Source organism: Cupressus sempervirens, chromosome 4, assembly GCF_028749045.1.
Source record: "Cupressus sempervirens isolate cs-2001-9-10 chromosome 4, ASM2874904v1, whole genome shotgun sequence".
Lineage (NCBI taxonomy): Eukaryota > Viridiplantae > Streptophyta > Pinopsida > Cupressales > Cupressaceae > Cupressus > Cupressus sempervirens.
This window is the reverse complement of record NC_143121.1, coordinates 52,625,204-52,649,440: the sequence shown is the minus strand read 5'-3', so window position 1 is coordinate 52,649,440 and position 24,237 is coordinate 52,625,204. Positions and strand designations below refer to the sequence as shown.

At 34.4% G+C, this 24,237-nt stretch overlaps 1 pseudogene; it reads right to left on the bottom strand.

Moving 5' to 3' along the window:
- Nucleotides 1-807: 807 nt before the first annotated feature.
- LOC149559895 (metacaspase-1 pseudogene) lies at nt 808-23,361 on the bottom strand (annotated as a pseudogene).
- Nucleotides 23,362-24,237: the final 876 nt, after the last annotated feature.

Below are 24,237 nucleotides of genomic sequence, written 5' to 3'. Positions count from 1 at the left end.
CTCACTTTCTACACCATGTGTCATCTTAAAATTAGTCCTGTTGGCTACCACATGACATATCCTAGTTGGTCTCATGGGTTTTTTATCATCATCCTCAATTTGTGTGGTCATTCAGAATTGGTCTTACATCATTATAGTTAATGGGCCCCACGCGTGTATGGTCTCCTTTTCATAAAGTGTGGATGCTTTAGACATTTAACATGTATGAGGATTTGTGTTTAAGAGCATAATATTATAACACAACCCCACCAATGTGGGACTAAAAAAAAATTTTCTTTGACTCCAATACCAATTCATGCATCTGGTTTTCCATATCTCTTGCAATTATTAGCGAGAGCGTAGAAATAATAACCAAGCTATCCTTTTCAAAGTGATCATAAATGGAAGAAATCAAAACATTCTCCTTTCTGATCTAGAATTAGATTTGCTTTATTCCTCTTTGTGGATCTAATTTTTTCTCTCATTTTTCATGCTTGGGAGACATTTAACATTTCTAAAATTTAGTCCAAGATTCAGAGTACAAGTCACCCAGTTGTAGAGCATTTGCATCCCAAAATAAGTAAATCTTTCTAGTCTAACCCTAACTTATTCATTGTTAGCTTCAAATGCCACTATAGTCATCCTTGTTTGTACATTAATCAATTTTTTAACTGCACGTCCTTCCATCATAGCTACCCTTGTATTTTTTTCTAAGATATTCTATACTCTCCTTGTGTGTGAGAAAGCAAGGGACTACTTTTTCTTATGAGTAGGCTACAAACATTTTGAATGTAGAGGGTATTAAAGCCTACAATGTAACTCTACCAGCTAGGGCAATGGACAAGCTCCCCCATTATAACTACCTCTAGTTAAAAGCACGATGATCAGACTAGTCACAAGACCATCACTAGAACTTACCCCTATTTTATGGATGATATTATGCATTGCATTCAAAAGACTTCCATAATTTGTTTTGGATCTTCTCTCAATTGCTTGAATAAAGAAAAATGTCATAGCTCTAGTTGACGTGATTTTTGACAGAGCTAATGTATCAGCAAAAGTTTTGCTATCATCACATCCACTAAGGGAAATGGCTTTTCCACTATTTTTTCATTTCCAAACACTAGTTTGTGGGCCATGACCCTCCTACACAAACTGCTCATTCCTATTTAGCCAGCATAAGAAAGGCAATTCTAATATTATACCACTATGACAGGCATCAATAAATGCATGAAACCTAACACCTGGATGAAGAGGTCTGACTATTATTGTATTAATTTCATCGTGTTTCAAAGTCAAGAGGAAGAAGAGTTTTTTCAAATCCATCGATTTCATCTCTATAGTAATTTCTTTGTCAGTACAAGATTCCTTTGTATATTCAATGTCAACACTCCCCTTACGAGTTTTGCATATGAAGAATAAAATGCATGCTACTAGTAGCGATGCACTGGGCTACTCACACAAGTCAATGAATATGTTCTCACCCAACATATCAATAAGAAGATTGTATTGTGATGCAAGGAAGGATTTTTCATTAATGCACTACAAGCTCCAAAGCTAAAAAGGGACCTTATTGCTCGAAGTCTACCTCTATAACTACAAATGCAACTTCATCCAGGCTCAATGTCAGCTTTCCAAAATGTTTTCACTTGTACCTTTTAATTTGCACTCTAAATGTATTGAGTAGGTTTATATTCCTTCATTTCATATCCAAGCAAAGCATCTCTTGATGGTGTAGAATATGCACTCAAATCCTTCTCTCAAATATCATCACTTGAAACATTTGCTTTCAAATATGAAGAGGTACAATGGCGAGCAGATTAATGGTCTTCCAATTTCACTTCTACCAATGTGTTCCTTTTCAGTTGGAAATTAAAACATTTTCCATGAAGACACTTCTAAAAGATAATCTTAATAGGATATCATTGTTAATAAGATATCAAAAATTAAAGCTTGGAAGTTTCCATGTAGTGTTGAATTCCACTTTTTACTAATCATTAATTTTTTTAGTCCTAGACAACAATTTGATATTCCAATGATGTGGATACCAAGAAATCATAATGATTAAAATCATTATAACATTTCTTTTAAACCAAATGCCTTGTTAATTTGCTAAAGCTGGTTGGGCCCTAGAGTGGGTCCAACTAAAAAAAATCAAACTGAAACTTTTGACCCTTCAAACTGATCAACTAATCACCTTGCATTGATTAGGTTCAAATTCAATCAATATTGCATCATTTAAAAACTTATTTTACCTTTTTCTCTCAAACTATGGTTTTCTTCCAAGGAGGCCTTCGAGCCAGCTTTAAAAATTGAATAAAACACCTCAAACTATGATTTTCTGCCAGGGAGGCCTCCGAGCTGGCTTTAAAAACTAACTAAAACACCTAACTGGGCCCTAAAATTTGACACATTAATTCTTTGTTCCACATTCTCTTACCCTATCAGTATCATGTCAAGATGACACCTAGATCAAAAGATATTGACCATCAAAGTTGCCTTCCTAAAACTACCTACAAGCATACATGTCAGAAAATAATAAATTACATTCAATTTTGGCTTTGAAAATAGGTCAAACAAATACTTAGGGGCACAAAAATTGGGGCATTAGTTTATTATCACAAGGAGACTATAAATCTATGATTTGGGCTCATGAAGAATAACTAGGTGTAATTGGTGAGTTCTCAAAGTGAGGTACTTGGATTTGTAGGACTGGGGACACTAGGAGAAAAGTGATTTTCTCAAACAAAATGAACTTAGGAAAGTGTGTGGACGGAATTGTCAAGATTTGAAATTTGGCACAGGTAAATTATTTTTAGAGTAGAATACTATGGTATAGTCTATTTGGTCTCATCTATCATGGATTCAGAGTTATGACATCCTAAACAAGGGTACTGATCAATTTGCACCTTTGACACCAGTAACATTTTCACAAATTGCATTTGGAATCACATTCAAAAACTAGTCAAACAGATTCATCAACACTTAAATCTAGAATATAGCAATTGTTTGACCTCTAGAATAGAATTCAAAAGGAAATTTCTCATTTCAATCAATTGGGTCAAAGTTATAACTGATCAAACATGGCTTCCCAAATTTTTGAGAAATATGCATTGGCATGACAACAGTAAACAACCAACTTTGAGGGATTTAAAACCTAGTCAAAACATATCAAAATGACTTAAAAACTGAAACATAGGTTCTTTGATATGCATACTAAATATTCCCAAAGTGGTGAGTTGTGAGACATAACCAGATGCAAGATATTCAATTACAAACTAGGCTTGCTATCGTTGTTTGACACTTAGGCAAAAATGCTAATTTAAACAATGCTCAAAATGAAACTTCACAAAATGACTCAAAATGGAAATTTATCGATGCAAGATGCATGCATATATTGAATGCAAAGTGTTAGAAACATTAAACATGTCATATACCTCACAATGACGATTGGGTACACATTCATTAAAAGTGCTTATATGGCTCAATTTTTTGAATGGTACTCACAATCAGGGCTTCAACTTTGAGTCCCAAAACCACATTTAACCTCATACAAAGCTTTTGAAATTCCTCAGTATAGGAACTTACATCAAGATCCCTTTGCCTAAAATTCTACCTCTTTTGGTGTAACTAAATTTCATAATCCTCTAGCATATATGCTTCTCTCACCTTAAGAACCATCCCTTTCCATGAAGCGATTGGTTTCTTGCCTTCTATTTCCCTCTCTACCTAAATGAACTTCCATCATGTCAAAGCAGAGCCTCTCAATCTTTATTTTTCCATCTTGACCTTTTGTGCCTCAGTGACTCCATCACATTCAAAATGGTCCTCCATTCCCTCTATCTAGTCCATGAATAGATATGGTTTGATCTTTCCACTAAACAATGGAATGCCTTCAAATGCCTTTCCAGTCATAGCCTTTAATTCCTTCAAGAAATACTCTTCTATGAGAATAGGGTCTACTATAGGGAACTCATCCTCTACGACAACCTCTGGCTTCTTCTCATCAATTTTCTCCTTGAATTCATCAGACTTTTCTTCCACCTAATCCAACTTATCCTCTAGTTGGGCTAATCTCTCTTTGAGATTTTTTTTCTTCCTCTTTCTCCTTCACCTTCTTATCCAGTTCTGCATTGGTCACCAGCCTAGTTTCCCCTATTGATTCCTTAGCCTGAAACATTTATCCACAAGCCTAATCTTTTGAGGCTTTTATACCACTCAGATAGGGAGTTTGGATGAACCAATCACTAGCTCATGCTCCTAGTCTTCTTAAAGACTTATAGGTTGCCTTTATTTTCTACCCTAGCACCTATAAGACCCTTTATTCACTAGAACCCTGTGGTCTCCTTAAGCCAACCTACCTACCAATAATTTTTGTATGCTCATTCCACTTCTTGTTGCATTTTTGCTCAGTTGCCATGGCCTTTTAACCATCTTCAAATTCCTAAATCCTCCATATGCTTCATCAAATCTTGTAGAGGTATGGAGGTGTCCTAAGGGACTTCAATGCAATCCACTAGGGTGTTATATATCCCTCCTACTCTAGTTTATTATCTGATCTCACCAAATTCCTCTATTAGATCTATTAGCCCTATTAGGCCTCCTATACCTTCCAAAAGAACCCTGTAATCTTTTCTAGGTTTTTTGGTTCATTAGGCATCTCCTTAAATATTTTTGGGGTCTTGAGGTCATATCCTTCCATTCATTGCCCTAACCCAAATTAGGTGAAAATTAGGCTTTTTAGGCTTCACAGGTTGCCCCAACATTCAAGATTGTTTTAGGCTTGTTCTAGAATTGGTATAATCCTCTCCACTTCATCCAATTTTGTAAAGTCTTCCTTCTTCCATGTCCAAAAGGAATTTAGACTCTAGCTTTTCTCCTTTGCAAGTAATGTTGATCACTTTATGGTCTTCCCTAGCTGGACTTACCATAGGCTCGCCTAGGGAAAGACTTTAAAAATGCTTCCTCTGTATTTAAGGGCCCTTTCTTTTTTACACCTTATGTACATGGAGTCTACTCACTATTACCAAGAAGCCATACAAAATAGACAATGGGAAAGTGAATTAGAGCTCCATCTTCAACAACTGGCTAGACAAAATCAGCAACAATATAAAACCAAAACATTTTCACAAAAGGAAAACAAAATGATCAAAATCTCTATCTACCAACACACTGAATCAAGAAAACATGTAATTCAAAGGATGTGCAAGTTACAATATGGATCTTGAATTTCTAACTACCTATTGCTAGCAATAACAAATAAATTGTATACAAATTGTATTAAGATTAACCTTAGATAGAAATATCAATTTGATATTGGAAAATAATAGATCACACAGAAGAGAACACAAGAAACCAAGATTTAACATGGTTCACCCAAACCCTAGGCTATGTCCACCAAATAGTAAGTTCAATATTATTATGATCCAATGATTACAACCTAATTACAATTTGTAATCCCTTATAGCTCAATACTGCCACAAGAAGCAATTTTTGCATCACACCTTATAGAAACATCCCTAACCCTGAGCCCTTTTATACAAGTATTTTTTCCACTTTAGGGTTATAGTTAATTACAATACGTTGGCCCAAAATTATTGATAAAATATTAGTGATAAAATAAGGCCTGATAAAATAGGGCCCTAAATTGTTTTTGTCAAGTATGTACAATGCTTCCTTGATCAGTCACCACAAACTAACAAATTGCTTCAAAATGTTGATTGCCAAAACACTCAACCCATACAATGAGAATCCAACCTTGTTCATAGGTCTTGGCATGCCTTACATAGGGTGGTTGGGTGGTTATTTTCCCCTTAGGGCTCTTATCCATTGAGTTGAAACTTTTTTGACAATGTTGCTCAAGCAACTTTTCAAAGTTGCAAAGTTGCATAATGCAACTTTTACATCTTTTTGGTAATTTTTCCCCAACTTAGTCAAATGACCTCCCATGCTTACCAAACTTAACCAAACACCTCAACTAAGGTAAAAATATCCTTCTAACCCATCCTAGACCACACTAACCTAATGATGATGTCACCAACATGCTTTGGGTCATTCAGAGGGCTTTACAACTTGCTTGCCCCTAATTGCACCCAGAAAAAGGTTCTAAGACTCTATGAACAAAATTGATTTTGTAGTACTACCACATTGTCAACATGACCTTATAAAAATCACATTAAAAATTCCTTAACGCACACACCCACACAACTAAAACTAGAAACATTTAGACTACCTGAGTAATCCCTGTTAGAGTAATATTTTATTTTCTTACTACTTAAATCACTTTGATTTAATTAGTTAAGTTATTACTCTTTAGTACTTAAGCTTTCTCTTAGGTGCATTAATAATTAATTATTTATTAATTATTAATGTACAACCTAACTTTCTTAGGCTTTAGGTTTTCGTTCACCTTTAAGGTTTTTATCTCTTTCATTTTTAAGAATACATTTGCATAGTTTTCAAAGCAAAACCCTTGCCTCCTCTCGTCTTTTTCTTCTATAATAGGTTTTTTGCATGTAGGTATTCGAAGGCTTTATGGATTTTTTTTTCTCAAAGCCTTCATGGTATCAAAGCCAGATCTATTGTAGCTTGTTCGTTATTTGGAGAAAAAGGAGAATGAGGGTTTGATAGAATAGATCTAGAGTTTTTTACGTATTTCCTAAGAAAATAGGGGGGTCACTAATTTTCAAAGCAATTTGAGGCTAAATAGACTTCATGGTTGGATCTAGAAGGCATAAAAACCCCTATTTCCATATAAAATTTGTCCATTTTGGACAATGTTGATCCAAGAAGCAAAACTTTTTTGCACAGCAGGGCCGTACAGCCTCTGCATGTGGTTCGAGATGCAAAAAATTAAAAAATCACAAAAAAATGACAATTTTTGCTGTTGTGGTTTGCAGAAACTGGCTAGCAGTCACTAAAACCACTAGTGGTCACGGTAACTGCCAGTAGTTCTGCCGATCACCGTGGTCACAGTAACTGCCAGCCACCAGTCAAGACCACCCACAACTAGTGGCCCACTCTCCCATCACTGCAGTGCCCCGCCTCCACCAATTATCTACTCTGAATGGCCACCTTCATTGGTGACTTAGCCCAGGCTCCACTCTGCCCAATGGTGGCAAATTTTTTTATTTTAAAAAAAAAAAAATCTTTTTTATGCTTCTGATGGCCATGTCAATTTTTTTGCTATAACTCGAGCATACAGGGGTCTTTTTTCGATCTGAAAGAAGCATCAAAAAGTTGGTTCCAAGATGGAAATGATGATGAAGGAGTTTTTAGTTTTCTTCCATATTGATACCTATTTTAGTGCTTTAAGTCTATTGATGGCTTCTATCTTCAAGGGGGTATAACTTGTTCATTATAGATCTATTTTTTATTCTGAAAAAAGTGTCAAAAGGCTCTTCTCAAGAACTTTCCAGATTCTCAATCTTTTCACCAATATTTGGTACCAAGTATTTTTTATTCATATCTAAATCTTTTTTTCTCTTCTCTCATTTATGCAATCAATTTGTAAGTTGGGGTTCAATTTATTGCATTTTGGGTTCAATTTATATCAGTATATCAAAAAACATAACAAACCCTTTCTAAAACAATGGTCGAGTCCACTTCTTCTCTAGAACTTCTAACCCCTCACAATTATCACACCTGGAAGACCTCGATGACTCAGCTTCTCCAGTCAAAAGGGTTGTGGTCATGTTTAGATGTTGTGTAGCCTATTTTTCAGAGGCCTTTTGAGGTCATGGAGCATCAAAACAAAATGGATGAGGCAATCAAATTGATTGCATTATAGGTATTAGATAGTTTACAGCTTTATTTGGTGTCTAGAAGGCCAAACTTTCTTTATTGTTAAAAGATAATAGTATCAAGGATTGTGCTACCAATGTTGTAGTTGTACCTATAGATGCAACTTAGCTTGCAGCATACAAGAAGGATGATGCCAAGACAAGGAGGGTAATCCTTGATGGTGTCTAATAGACAAACACTGGGGAAAATAATTAGAAAGAATCAACAATTTATGATGAATTTTAGCTTGGTCTATTTGTGTCAATCTGAGAATGTAAGCTTGTGAAAGGTGTCCAGACAATATTCCATCAAGGGATGTCAGTTATGAACTGAGTAGTTATGAATGCACTTATAATGCATGAAAATAAGTCTACATCAAACCAACACAATTATGGTGATAGTAACTGTCACCTCTTGGTGACAAAAATAAAGACATTTTCTTGTAATAAATTTAACAACAATAATCTAGCAAAAAGAACTACACAAAATAACTACAGGAATTATTAATTACTGATAAAATATTAATTTAATTCAAATCTCATACTTTTAATCTGGATGAATGAATTTGAAGAACCTGTTAAATCTATAAAGAAAATGAATTGAATACAAGCTTCAATAATTTTAATCCTAATATTAACTGAACATAAATAAAATAATGCACACCAATATCAATACAAATAAGCTAATGGATACCACATGACTGAATATAAAAGATCACCGAGAAATCTTGGAGTGGGCACTACCTCCTCAACATATACAGTGATAGAGAAGAGACATCTTCTACATTTCTCTAATGAATAATATTATTATCTCCACTGAAAAAATATTACAAATGTGCACAGTATTTTTTTTATGAAAATCTACACACAAAATATATATCCTACATAATCTCATAATGCAATATATAAGAGAGCTTGACTTCTCTATTCTCAGCCTATTCTCATCTATGACACCATACCATTATAATCATTTCTACAAAATGTGTGCGGTGCAATGGAAAAATGGTGGCAATTGTATTAGAAGTTCGACGATTCAAATTGTCAGCCTTCCTACTTGCTTTTGACTAATACCACATAATTTGCGAGATTTTTACCAAAGGATATAGATGGTTGAGTGATGAGGATAGTAAATAGAATGGGGGAGGTAAACGTGTTCCAACCTCACCCCATCATTTTTAACAAATAATATTTCCCACAATTTTAGTTATAATCATAAACAACTAATATGCAACTGTAGTAATCAATGGCCTCATTTATTTGTGTTCTTCTTCTCCACGTGAAATATTTAATTCCACAACATAGTAAATGTTAGTAAAATACAATCAAATATTAATCATTTATATATTTTATCTATAAACTTAAATAAATATTATTTATACATATTGAAAAATATGCAACTTAAAATGGAAAAATGGGATATAATAGAATGAAAATGGAATAAGGAAGTGATTATATGAAGGTTTAAAAAATAGTGTAATTTAGAACTTAAATAGCTCTCATTAGTGTAGATGATTCTCAAAGAGAAGTTGAAGAATACCCAAATGAACTAGGGAGAAGACATCACGAGTTACCTCACTAAGCTTAGACTTGTCCAAGACAAGTTAGTAGCTATTGGAGATAGCCTTGGTGATGACGAGCTAGTGAGAATAGCCCTATAGGCTTTTACTAAGCAGTGGTGTGTCTTTGTTCAAGTTGTTAGTGGATGAGATACCTTACAAAGTTGGGATTGACTTTGGAGTGATTTCACTCAAGAGGATTTTAGACTAAGTCCTTTCAATGGGGCCAAAAAAAGAAATAAAAGTGAGGTGGAACTGGAGAAGGTTTCCCTAGCAAGAAAAGGGAAAGAAAAGAAGTGATCTAGCAAAGGATAGAAATCACAAAGTGAGTTTAGAAGAAGAAGAATAGCCTTTCTAAGGTCAAATGCTTTGGTTTTCAAGAGTATGATCACTATGTCAATGCTTGTCCAAAAAGGAAGAAGGGAAAGAAGTAGGTGGCAACTTCACCAAGTGTACAAGAACTCTCTAGTAGAATAGAAGATGAGTTTCTACTCATAGCTTGTATGGTTATCTCAACCTCACAGTGTATTTGGTATATAGATAGTGGGGTGTCATTTCATATGACAAGAGTTAGAGAGTATTTCTCCAGCTATAAAGAGGAGAACACCAATATCCATATTTCTACAGGAAACAAGTTTGTCCAAACTCAGCCCAATTGGGAAAGGGATTGTTTAGTTTCAGAGGAAGTATGGGAAGATAATTCCACTTCATGATGTGTTGCATGTGTTAGGTTTAGGTATGAATTTGATTTAGATATATGTGTTCTTCAAGATAAAAGGTATAATGTACTCTTTATAGGGACACATATGTTGATCAAGCATAAGGATTAGAAGTTGCTCGTAACTATTGGAGTTAGGAATGGCTGCCTTTATAGGATGTAGTTTGATACTCCTAAGGCACTTGTGAGAAAAAATAATCATAGATTTCTTAGAGAGCTATGGCATAGGATGATGGGTCATATTCATCATGGAGCACTTAAATTGCTTCGTGAGACAGTGACGAGTGTTCCAGAGGTGAGCAAAAAGCATGATGATGTGTGTAAGGGATATGTGTGTTGGGGAATTTTGTGAAAGCAACATTTCTAAGGAGTAAGACTAGATCTAAGGGTGTTCTTGATCTAGTACATTCAAATGTTTGTGGACCAATGCTGACAAAATCTCTTAGAGGATATTAGTTCTATGTTACTTTTATTGATGATTTCTCTAAGAAAACATGGATATACTACTTGAAGACTAAGGATGAGGTTTTCAGTTGCTTCCAAGAGTCTAAGGCTCTTGTGGAGAACTCAATAGTAAGGAAGATAAAGGTTCTTTAGTCAGACAAAGGAGATGGATACAAAGAAAACTTCTAGGAGTTCTATACCAGGGAAGGAATCAAGAGAGAGTGGATTGTTCCTTACATTCCACAATAGAATGGAGTTGTTGAGAGGAAGAACCATTCTATATTGAAGGTAGAAATGACTATGCTACATGACCAAGTCATGCCCCATTAATTAGGGGAAGAGGCATGTAGTACAATAGTTTACATTTAGAATAAAGTTCCATGCAAGTTGCTAGGGTAGATGACACGAGAGGAAGCTTTCACAGGTAAGAAGCCAGATGTTGGTTACTTTAGGGTATTTCTAAGTTTGGCATATTGTCATATGTCAAATGATACATGTATGAAGTTAGATCAAACTGTAGAGAGAGGGTACCTTGTTGGGTACAGTGAAACCTCAAAGGCATATAGGATTTTTATCCCTAGGACTAGAAGAATTATTGTCAGGCATGATGTCAAGTTCATGGAGGACAAGGCATTTAGAAGGTCCAAATATTCACTAGTAGATGATTAGAGTGAATTGCCAGTAGAAGCTCCAAGACCACATAAAGGGAATCAAAGCTCGATTATAGTTACTAGTACAAGTTTAGGCTTGGGTGGTGAAGATCCACTGAATATGGAACAACTAGAGCAATGGGAAATGTATCAAGAAGACATAGAGTTTGATATTTCATCCTCTACAGTTGGCAATAGGAACCATGAGGTTCAAGATATACAAAGGGATACTCAAGATTTTGTGGGAGCTCCTAGGAAGAGTACTAGGTAGTGGAGGCAACCAACCAAGTGCAATGACTATGTGGCATTAGTTAGTCAGTTGGCAGATAGTGAGCCTTCTAACAATTAGAAGGTTGCAGAGCATCAGGTTTGGAAGAGATGCTATGGTTGAGGAATATTCCTCAATCATGTAGAATGATGTGTGAGGGGTAGTGCCTAGACCAATAGATAAGGTAGTGATTGGATTACACTAGATCTATAAAATAAAGCATGATGCAGATGGTAGCATCAAGAAATACAAGGCAAGGTACATGGCAAAGGGTGTCTGTCAAAAGGAATGAATAGACTATAAGGAGACATTTTCTCCAGTGGCCAAGTATACTTCTATACAAGTGATCTCATTTACAATACAAATGGAATGGAAAATCCATCAAATAGATGTCAAGACAACATTCTTTAATGGTGAGTTAAAGGAGGAGGTATACATAGAGAAACCATAAGGCTTTGTAGGACACAACAAAGAGACCCATGTGTACAAATTGAAGAAAACATTATACAAACTCAAGTAGGCTCCCAAAGTGTGGTATGAATGCATTGATACATACTTGCAAGAAATGGGCTTTGTGAAGAGTGAAGCATATGCTAACCTCTAATACTTGGTGGTTGGGGGTGAGGTTCTCATTATTTTTCTTTATATGGATGACTTGTTTCTTAAAGTTTCACTAGGGCTTATAGAGGATTGTAAGAGGGACCTTGTAGAGAAGTTTGAGATGAAGGATTTGGGACTTATGCACTATTTCTAGGCATAGAGGTGTGGTAGATAGATGGAGAGATTTTCCTTGGTCAAGAGAAATATTGTATTGAAATCTTGAAGAGATTCACGGTGGTGGACTGCAAAGCCATGTCTGCACCCATGATCACAAACTCGAGGAAGGTAGATACATCCAGGCAAAATGATGTAGATCCCACCTTATATAGGTAATTGATTGGTTTGCTTATGTATTTGGTCAACACCATATGAGATATAAAATTTGTAGTAAACTCTATAAGTCAATTCATGGTTGAACCAAAGAGAATGCATTGGACCACAACTAAACATGTGTTGTGTTACTTACTAGGTACAATTGAGTATGGGATCAAATATGTTCAAGGTGAATGAATAAAGTTGATAGGGTATACTGACACAGATTGGGCATGAAGTACAATAGATAAAAGGATCACTTTAGGGTGTTGTTTTATTTTGGGATCATGAGTTGTCTCTTAGTTCAGCAGTAGGGTATTTTTCAGTGGTGAATATTCATAATTTTGCAAATTTTAGCATTTTTTTGCTAGTAATTTGGCTAATAATTTAAGATTTGATGCATCCTAAATCACCACATTTTTATTAAATTTAGTTCTAAAATATTTTAAATCACTCAATAATTTATTGTATTAAAAATTTAAACTCAAAGATTCGCCACAATATTCAATACATGATTAGATTTGATTCACCTAAATATTATATATTATTAAAGAAATTAAAATAAATTTGCTAGTAATTATCATAATTATTAGTTACTTTAGGGACATATTACTAATATTTAGTTTTCACTATTGATTTAAAATATAATGTAATTATCCTCGTAATTTCCATGAGATAAAACATGTTCAATTTTGATTTGTAATATTCCATGACAATTAGCGAACTTCCTATTATTATTAAGATTCCTCAATATTTTCTACTCAAAAATTATGATCTCAAAATAATCACCAATCTAAATAATATTTAAAATTTTAAAAATTAAGCGATTCACCGATAAAAATAATTTGGTTTTTTAAAATAATAAAAGATTCGCCAATAATTAGATCTTTTTTCTAGAGGAGGGTTTCTTAAAGTTTACCCTGTTCAGCAGGAAGCAAAAGTTTGTGGCTCTAAGTTAAGTGGGAGAAGAATACATAGTAGCTAGCATGGTGACATGTGAAGCTATATGGCTTTGAAAGTTGTTTGTAGCAAGTTGTTTGGTTAGAAGGTCAAGACTATTGTGATACACTGTGATAATCAAAGTTGCATCAAGTCGTCTAAGAATCTAGTATTTCGTGATAGGTCTAAACATATAGACATCACATATCACTTCATCAGAGATTGTGTATAATAGGGGTTTTTTTTACCTACAATACATACCTACAAAGGAGCAGGTAGCAGACATTTTGACTAAGGTATTAGGGAAGGCAAAATCGACCTTCTTTAGAGATAAGTTAGGTGTCATGCAGAACAACTTCCTCGCTAAGAGGGAGTGTTGTTTTGGTAGCTTTCAACAATTGTTCATCTTTGTATAAATATTTGGAAAATAATGGTTTTACTAACTAATTAGTTAGAGTAGGGACAATTATTTGTTAAATAATTGACCGCTTTTAGAAGCAACTAGAAACCAATTTTGTTATTGGTTGTTTTCAATCTCTATCGTCGATTGAGAATTGATCTTGATCATTGGTTTTCCAATAGGAGTAGTATAAAAGGGGGTCAAGGGGGGCATTTGGAGAAGCATTTGCAATGTTAGAAAATGAATTTGCAGTGATGGAAAATAGTCTTACAGTGTTAGCAAGAGCACAATGATAGAGTTGGGGATAGTGGTGGGGAATATCAATAGGAGAAGTTGGGAGGTTGCCATATTGTTGCCAATAAGAGGCAAGGAATTTTGCATCTCTTGATTGTTGAAGTTTAATATAATTCATCATCTATAGAACTATTTTTCCCTTATGGGTTTTTTCTAGGGATAATTTATCTGAAAATATTGTTTCATTGTGTTACTTATTTCTTTTCATATTTTATTGGTGAAGTTGCAGTTGTGTTATTTTTTGATATTAGCCATGAATTAATTTTTGGCAGTTAAGTAATCATTTAAGATCTAGGAAATTAATAATCAATAACTACAATAGCAATTTTCACAATGGTTTATTCACTTTGTTGCAACATTGATTCAATTTTTTACCCTAATGGATACTGAGATTGGTATACAACTACTCCCAAGAAATCACTCAACTATTTAGAGGAGGGTTGGAAACAGTTTGGCTCATCGTGTATAGTATTGTTTGCCCAATTTCATATCTAAACTAATATTGGACTACATTGTACCTAATGACATATAATTGTAAAAATGTCCTTTATGTGAATAAAATTGCTAATTTCAATAAATAAGTATTGCATAAGTTAATTTTAAGATTTAGCACTTTTAGTTTAGGAGTTTCCCATCCATGAGCTATAGTTTGAATTAACTAATTATTTATTTAGATTTTTTAAAATATTAATTTATAGATTTTCACATGAGCTAAATATATAATTTCTAAAATAGTGTGGAGGAAATACACTCAAAATATTACAAACACATAAATTATGCAATAGAAATAATTAGATTGATCTCCCAAAACCATTAATGTATATGGCATACATCATCTCATAAATGAATACATAAATATAAAATAAAATTTTATAATTTATAGATTTTCACATGAACTAAATATAATAATTTCTCTATATTGCGTGGAAAGAACTAAAGTTAAATTAAGAGTTCTAAAAATAGATTAAAGTTGTTGACCTTATGTTATTAGGTTTACTAACAATTTTTTTCTTAAAAGTTTATATGACTTCAATGTAGAAGCAATACAATTAAAATACATTAGATACACTTAAAAATGTAATACAAACAATTAGATTGATCTTAAGTACAGTGTCTCACAACCATTAATGTATATCAATTACATAATCTCATAAATAAGTATTTCCCTTCCTTGGTAGTAAATATAACTCAAAAAAAAAATTTCTCCTTATCTAAAATACTGATTTTTTTTGCATATGACTAGTTTTCTTTATCCACTTTGTAAGTTCCTAAGGGTCCGTTTGGTTCATGGAAGATGATAGGAATTGGCTTTTTCAAAATGTAGATTTGAAAATTTGTGTGTTTATTTCAAAATTTTCAAAATGGAATTAGCATACGCGACTTCCAATTTTGCCTCAAAACCAGGTTTTCCAACTTCCTACTAGCAAGCAGGAATTGAAAATCAAAACCTGCTTTTGTTTTTTGAGTGTAAAAACAATAGATTGGACTAATTTTTGAAATTTGCATTCAACTCCAAGCTTACGCACTTCACACGCATCTTCTGAGAGAAACAAACAGTTTCAATAAAATCCCAAAAATTGAAATAAAGATATGCAAAACCTTGATTTGGCTAAACCAAGGTTTGTAGAAATTCGGGTTTTTTAAATTCCACGAACCAAACAAACCCTAAATGTAATAGAAGTATTCTAGAAATTATAGATTATAACCTTTAGATGACTAATCTGAGACTGAAGAATCTCCTCTAAGAATGCAATTCTTCATTGAATCAATAAAAATCTGAAGTCCTACTTTCTCAACTTCTTTTTGAGTTTTATTTAGTACATTTTAATTTGGAGGATTTCCTTCACTTCTTTTATCCTTAGTCACACTAAAGACCCTTCAAAACATTTCTATCATCCTTCATCAAAGAATGTCCATGGTCCTACTAATAGTTCTTTCTTACCCATCTCTTAAACATAGACTCTACCCTATCTCGATCCCAATAGCTTCTATATATCATTTTGTTATAATTATTCTTTCTTCTCTTCTTAGCTTCCATCTAGAAGCTCACTCTATCTTTTGGCCTCGGTGATTTTCTTAAGATAGAACAATATCACTTATTCATATTGAATCCATCTTTGTCTCTTAAATTAAGAGTTGTTTCCTTCTTATAGAGATTTCCCAATAAGATCCTTGATGCTTTCCTTGGAAGAATAAGATTAAATGGAGCCCCTTCTTTGGAGGTTATGAAAATAGGAATGTTACTAGGAAAAGAGATTCTTAGAATATTGTGTCCTTGTTCTATCTTTGACCCTTGAGTTAAGCTACTTGGATTCATTTTCCCAAAATGCACGATTAATCTCTTTCCCATTTTTCCATTCATTTCTTTTATTCTAATGTAGGATGAATAAGCATACAACAATACTAATAAATTTCTCCTATTTTAAAAACTATTTGAGTTACATGTCTCTTTTCTATACCTTTTTTTATTGAAATGTGAATATATCCTAGTGTAGGTGGGATGCTTCTTCTATTATTCACATGGAAATGAGTATTTTTATTTCATTAATGCCATTATTTTGCCCTTCTTATCACTTTTCCAAAACTCATACTTCATCTTGCATATAGGTGTTTATATTATCCTTAAATTTAATAAATTGGCTCTCCATAGATGATCCTGTTGGTATGGTATTCTCTCAATATTTTTATGGTTATAAACCCCTACTTACCAAATTGTTTTGCCTCTACTTTCTATTTTGGGTTTTGGATCTTGGAACTATTGTCTTCTCCATCATATTTGATGCATTTCAAAATAGATTTGTAAAATTTAAACATATCCATTTTCTCAGAGTGAATGACTTTTGAGAATGATCAATTTTCTAAAGATGACTCACCTTTAGTATTGATCTATCTTAACAAACCACATGGCATCACTATTGAAGTTTCTACATATTCTCAAAATCAAGGTATTTTTTAGTGGCTAATATTCGTAAATTGGCTAATTTTAGAAATTTTTTGCTAGTAATTTGGTTAATAATGTAAGATTTAATGCAACCTAAATTGCCACATTTTTATTAAACTTAGTTCTAAAATATTTAAAATCACTCAATAATTTATTTTATTAAAAAAATTAAATCCAAAGATTCACCAATATTGATACATGATTAGATTTGATTCACCTAAATATTATATAGTATCAAAGAAATTAAAATTAATTAACCAATAATTATCATAATTATTAGTTTTTGAAATAAAAAGCAACCAAAAACAAGGGGGTCAACCCTTACAACCAAAAAGCTGGTAACCAACACATGACTAGCAGAGACCAACTGAGGACATTAATGAAATAAACTAAAGTTCTACTTAACCACATTAATACTTATGCATGTTACCAATTAGCATAATACTATGAACAAAACCATCTAAACTATAGTAGAAGTCTATTATGTCTATCATACTACGAAAGCTCATCATAAAAACTGTTGGCATAACCAGGCCAACCCAAGTCTGAGCAACAGCTGGATACCAGCAAATCCAGAAATAGAAAATTAACATTAAAAAACACTTGGATCCAAGGATCCCCTTAAACTAGAAAACTTAATTCTCAGTTTTCTCCTTTCCCTTCATAGCCAGCAGAATTCGAGCCCAATCATTAGCAAGGAATTTAAAGAGGAGCTTATGATCCTCCATATCCATTCCAGTATCTTCCTTCTCTTGTGCCACCAGTTGGAGGGTGGTGGCAGCAACGTGGGTGACCTATAGGGAAAATTTAGAGGAGGGGAAGAACCCTTCTTCTAATATTTTAACCCTCTTTTCTAATTTGGCATACACCTCCAATTGCTCCTCAGTCTCTTCCTTATTATCTGTTTCCACCTTTTTAGCTTCCTCTTTAGCATTCTGCACCTATTTATCATCCTGCAAAACCCTTGGGTTAGTAAAAACCTTAAATTTTTCTTTGGCCAAGAAGGAAATAGTGATGGGGGAAGTGTCCAATTTGTTGCTATCCTCACAAAAGGTAATGGGCTGAAGGGTGAAGCTACCAAAAACATGGGTAGTCACCATGGTAGTAGCTTTGCCAGCTGACACCTGAGTATTATCAGCATACAACTGGGCATTTTCAACAGAATTGTTTGTCGAGTTAACAATTTTTTCTACCTCTTCCTTTCCTTCTTCTCTTTTGGAATCCTCCTCCTCCCCTTCTTCTTCATTATTTTTTGTGCTCTCTTCTTCAGCCTCCTCAACCCTGAATCTATTAGGTTTTTGTTTATGCCTTGCCTGAGATTGGGCAATTCTCCCAGATCTTCTCTTAGCCTCTCCCTCGGCCTCCTCCTCTTCCACCTCCATAGGTTTTTCCATTTTAATCTTTTTACTACCCTTTTGTTCCCTAGCCGTATCAAGTTTTTTATTTTTCTTATTTTCACGGCTAGGGGAGGTCCACAAGGTATGAATTTTAGTTCTAGTACTGGTGCTTGGGGGTGAATTCTGACGGTGTGGTTGATTGTCAACCACCACCACCCTAGCAGGACAAAGGGCAAGATGGAATTGGTACATGCGAAAGATAAGGCCTTGGTAGATAATGGTAAAGTTTTGCCCTTTATTTCTCTTCTCCCTAACATCACTGACCATATCTTCAAGTGAATGTAGCAGAAAAAATGGGATAGAAATAAAATCCCTAATCCTAAAATGATTTAACAAAGGGAAATGATAGTAGTAGTAAACACTGAACCTACCCTCTAGTGTTAGATATTTCATAAGTACTAGGCACACATCGTCCCATGGAGTTGGCAGCTTGTCCCTCTTAAATCATCCTCTATAGCACATTGGTTCCTCACCATCTGCAAAAAAACTATTCATACTGGCCTCCTCTGCAGTTTTAGTGACCTTTTTCCATTTTTTCTCTCTCATTGAAAAACCAGTAGCCATGACAATCACTTCCTCATTCACTTGAAAAGTGATTCCATTAATGGTGACCTTGCGGTCATTCCACCCATTGACAAACTGGAGGGCACAATTCTCATCATACCCTTCCATCGACTGCATGTAGGGCAGAAAGCCCCCCTCCTTTAACAGAAACCAGGTGGTCATCCTATCTTTGAAGTTCTCCATTTTCATGGGCTCCAGCCTATTCAAATTCTCACCCATATCTATCCTGCCAATTTCTTGTTCCCCCACTTTAGTGATGTGCATCTGAACCTCCTTGTCTGTGAAAGCACTGCACCTACTATCAACCCTGAGTCTTTCAACAATGAGCAAAAAGGTTTTATAGTCTCATGCTTGATACACTTCAAAATCCCATGCGAATTCATTATGGGAATTGTGATTGTATAGTATCATAATTTTAACACCCCGAAAATCTCTAACAATTTGATAAATGATATCATTCATACTTTTAAATGGGGAGAAATTTGAATTTCGTGATGGGTTACCATAATGATGAAGTGACATTCCTCTTAATTTTCCTTCGCTCATATTTATGTTTGTATGGCCATGTCTCCTCATTTCCCTAAAACCTTTCTTAAATTTAGCACACTTCGGCTCACACTTGCCAAATTTGGCCCTAGCATTAAATTTTATAGACATTATTAAATGATACTCCCTCCTCTTTCCTTGCTTATGAAGGACTTAATATCTTTGTTAAGATTCTCCATATTCCTCTAACACATGATTGTCGTAGATTTAAACCCCATGTTAGCTACCACGTTGGCCACCTTATTTCCTTCCCTATAGATGTGCTACAGGTGGACTCTTTCCATCCCATCTAAAATATGCCTAATATCTATAACGATAGTCTGGATATTCCATCCTGGTTGGGACACCCATCAACCAGATCAATGATTAACTTGGAGTCCCCTTCTATTGTTATTTCCTTAAGTTGCATTTTACTAATCAGCTGCAGCCCCTAGAACAAAGCCATTGCCTCAGCTAGATTATTACTTCCATTTCCCACCTTGCCAACATAGACTAACATCGCATCACCATTCCTATCTCACAGCACTCCACTTGCTGCTCTAATACCTCCTCTAGAAGCACCATCAAATTTTAGTTTAAATTGTGTAAGGGTAGGTGGTTGTCATCTCGTTTGTTGTCTCCTCAACATTTTTGAGTTGTCAAAAAGGTAAAAATCCTCATGACATCCCCATTTTTCTGCAATTTGTCCTTCCTGCCTACTTGGTTCTTCCTTTGGCTTTTTACATTTGGCAACCCTTTTATTTTCCTTCAGCAATTTCTCCATTATTTCAAAAACCACCTCCACCGATTTTTCCTCCTCCCTAAATATTTTGTTATTTCTTTCTTTCCATATATGCCAGCAAATATATGGTGGAATAATTTTCCATAGGAAGATCAATCTTGGGTGATAGAATGGACAGCACCAGTTCTCCACGAATTGGCCCAGATTGTCTTTCATAACCCAGTCCAAACCAAATCTCTCCCAGACCCTAACCCATATCCATAAGGCATACTAGCATTCAAGGAATAGTTGAGAAATGCTCTCCTCCTTTTCCTTGCAAAGATAACAATGGTTTATTATATAAAAGCCCCTTCTTTTCAGATTGTCTAAGGTTAAAACTTTGTCATGCTGAACCGTCCACCAAAAAAAGTTGATTTTAGGAAGAAGGTTACAAATCCAAACCTTACTCCACAATGGTGGATGGGGTTCCTTGCTAAAAAGGTGTTTGTAAGCCGATTTGACTATGAAGCTACCACTTGAAGTTAAGTCCCAAACAATAGTGCCCTCCTAGAATAGAATTGGGGGTCTCTGTGCTCCTAACAACTCTTCCAACTCCTTTAGTAGCTGAATATCCTCCTGAGAGTAAGTATCTTTATAAAGTTTCTTCCACTTCCTCCCCTAATCAATATAGTCTTCTACCTTCCTTCCCATGTCTTCTTTAAGTAACTCCATTAATCTTTTGAATCTGCTAAAGACCAGTAATTTCCCTCCCATCCAATTGTCTTCCCAAAATCTAATGCTATGACCATTCCCCACTATCCACCTTGTCCCTTCTCTCAATAATCATCTACTCCTAACAATATTCATCTAGATTTTAGAGCCTCCAAGGAGGTCATTATTGAATAGGTTCTAATTGAAGGGGGAATTTGATAGATATTTAGCTTTCATTATATTTCTCCAATTAGTGTTGTCTTCTCCCAATCTCTAGCCAATCTTCGTAAGAAGAGCCTTGTTATAGTCACGAAGTCTTCTTACTCCCAACCCCCTCTTTTCCTTTGGCTTGCACACCTCTTCCCAATTGACCAGACTCAAATTATTTTTCTCTTATATTCCTGACTAGAGGAAATTCCTTTGTATTCTCTCAATCCTTTCTACCATATTTTGGTTAATTTTGAAAAGGGACAAGAAGTAAATGGGAATGCCCTGAAGAGTTGCCAAGAGCAATTGCAATTTTCTAGCATTGCTTAAGATCTTCCCTTTCCATCCTACAAGTTTCCTCTGAATTCTATCCATTATCATATTCTAGAATTCATTAGTCACTTCTTTAGTAGTTAATGGTAATTCAAGATAAGTATCCAAGAGGTTTACAAACTGACAACCCAAAATGTTCCTTATCCTCCTTTGTAATGGGGCATCAGTATTAAAGAAATAAATCTTACTCTTGTAGTAGTTCACTTGCTGCTCTGAACTTTCTTCGTAATTGTGCAAAATAGTCTTCCAAGCTTCAGCCTCCATAACCGAGGATTCTCCAAATAGGAATGTGTCATCTACAAATTGTTGTAGAACTTTAGTTTCAGCAGTAGTAGCCGGCTTGACCCCTTTGACACAACTAGTATTCACTAGTTTAGAGAAAGACCTCCCTAAGACTTCCACAACCATGATGAAGAGGTAAGGAGAAAGTGGGTCACCCTGTCTTAGACCTTTCTCCACTCCAAAATTGCCCCAAGGAGAACCATTTAGGAGAATAGAATATTGAACTAAGCCTACCATCATCTTGATTAGATTTATAACCCTATTATTAAGCCCCACTCTTTCAAGCACATCATAGAGAAAATCCCACTTGACCTTATCATAGGCCTTGGAGATATCCAATTTGAACGCCATACCCGATCATTTGTTTTTCTCCATTGAGTGAATAACCTCATGAATAACCATAATTATTAGTTACTTTAGGGGTATATCACCAATATTTAGTTTTCACTAGTGATTTAAAATATAATGCAATTATCCTCATAATTTCCATGAGATAAAACTTGTTCAATTTTGATTTGTAATATTCCATGACGATTTGCAAACTTCCTATTATTATTGAGATTCACCAATATCTTTTACTCAAAAATTATGATTCCAAAACAATCGCCAATGAAAATAATATTAAAAATTAAAAATTGAGATTCGTTGATAAAAATGATCTGATTTTTCAAAATAATGAAAGATTCACCAATATTATATATCTTTTTCTGGAGGGGAGTATCTTAAAGTTTACCCTGCTCAAAATGGAAGGCAAGAGAATCTTACTACAAGAACAGAATATCACTTACTAAAAAATTGAAAATTTACACTATCAAATTATGCTTCTTAGTAGGAGTGAGAAATCCTAACACTTGAATAGCATTCAAAAAGAATATCTTAAGAGTTTATTTAAAGTCATCCTCAAACAAAACATTCATTTAAATTATACACACTCTCAATATGAATAGAATATTATAAAAATTAATTAAAATTTTATAATAATAAAATTATTAGAAAAATTTAGGTTTTAAGTCTTCAAAATAATAATCTTATCTATTTTAATTGTTAATATAATTTATTATGTAATACTTGCAAATATTTTCTTTTAAAAATAAGTCAAAATTAAATTAAACTAAAAACTAAAATATGTAAACAGCTCATTAAAACTTAGAAAATAAATATTTCAGAGAGGCTTATTAAAAACTAAATCTGGAAGGAGACAAAAGAGAAAGACAGAAAACTAATAATAAGAAAGTTACAAATAATGTTAACCAAAAATTCATCTGAAATCATTAAATCTAATTTTAGTTATAATACTACAAATATTACCGACAAAAAAAATGTCATCTAATATCTTGATTCTATTTTATCTCATAATGCTTCGAAGGGGTAACGACCAAAAATGTTTATCTAGATTTGTATTTGTGAGTCTGTTTTTATTTTTGAATACCTACACATCTGAAATCGCCATTCTCTGTTATTCTATAATACTTATAATTGTTATTAACAAAAAATAATAATCTAAATCTGTTAATCTGTTTGATTTTACAACACTTACATTCGATTCAAAAAACTACATCAATTGCATCAAATCCAGAATAGATGTTTCACTCTCAACCAAACACAAAGTTCAAGAGTAAACTGACACAAACTTTATCTTCCACAATCAGCCACCTCTGAGGGCCGGCAGTTTCATTCTTGATATCATCTTCATCCAATTTTACCCACGTTGTATTCTTCGTCTGATATTTCTGCAACATGATTTATATCAACCTCTGTTCAATTATTCCCACGTCATTGGATCTCTTTCCTAGTTTCTTCCCCAAGAATATTAACAAACATGGATCATGTCAAGAAACCCAAAATAATCCAACGGAGGAGATTTGTGGGTGTGAGACAGAGACCCTCTGGAAGATGGGTTGCAGAGATAAAAGACACGTTGCATAAAGTTCGTCAATGGTTGGGCACATTTGAAACAGAAGAAGAAGCTGCAAGAGCATATGATGCAGCTGCCATTGCTCTCAGAGGCCCAAATGCAAGAACCAATTTCCCTATTCCCAAAGATTTCAGTCTAAAAGACCTTAGAAACACTAAGCTTGCCTCTCTCTCTGCCAAAATTAGAGGCCCTCTACATTTAGATGTGAGTAAGAGCAGAACTCCGTTTTGTTTTGAAGACTATGACTGTGAATCTGAGTCTGCTGGTCATGGAGGTATTGGTGAGGCTCTCAAGGCTAAGTTAGAGAAGATCCATTTAGAAAAATATGTGAACAACAGAAGAGATTTTTCTTTTCCTTTCAGTTTTGTGAGTCCAAATGATCGTGATGCTCTTGTGCAAGAAGATATCAAGGCATGGAAACTCAAAGGTAATGGCTCATCTGCAAAGTTCAAAGTTTTTGTTGCAGCTGGAAGAGATAAAAGTCATCCAGCCGTGAATCATGTGGAAGTTCATCAAGCTAAGAAGTTTAAAGTGCCTTCCTCTATTGTTGTACCATCTTCTTTTACTGCTTCTTCTTCTTTGATTTCTTGTGATAAGGTAAATGATGGCTTGGCTTGGGAGGCACCTACAGATTACAGTAATTCTAATAGAGATTGTGTTTCAGAGGAATATAGAGTGAGTGAAGTCATGGATGAAGAAA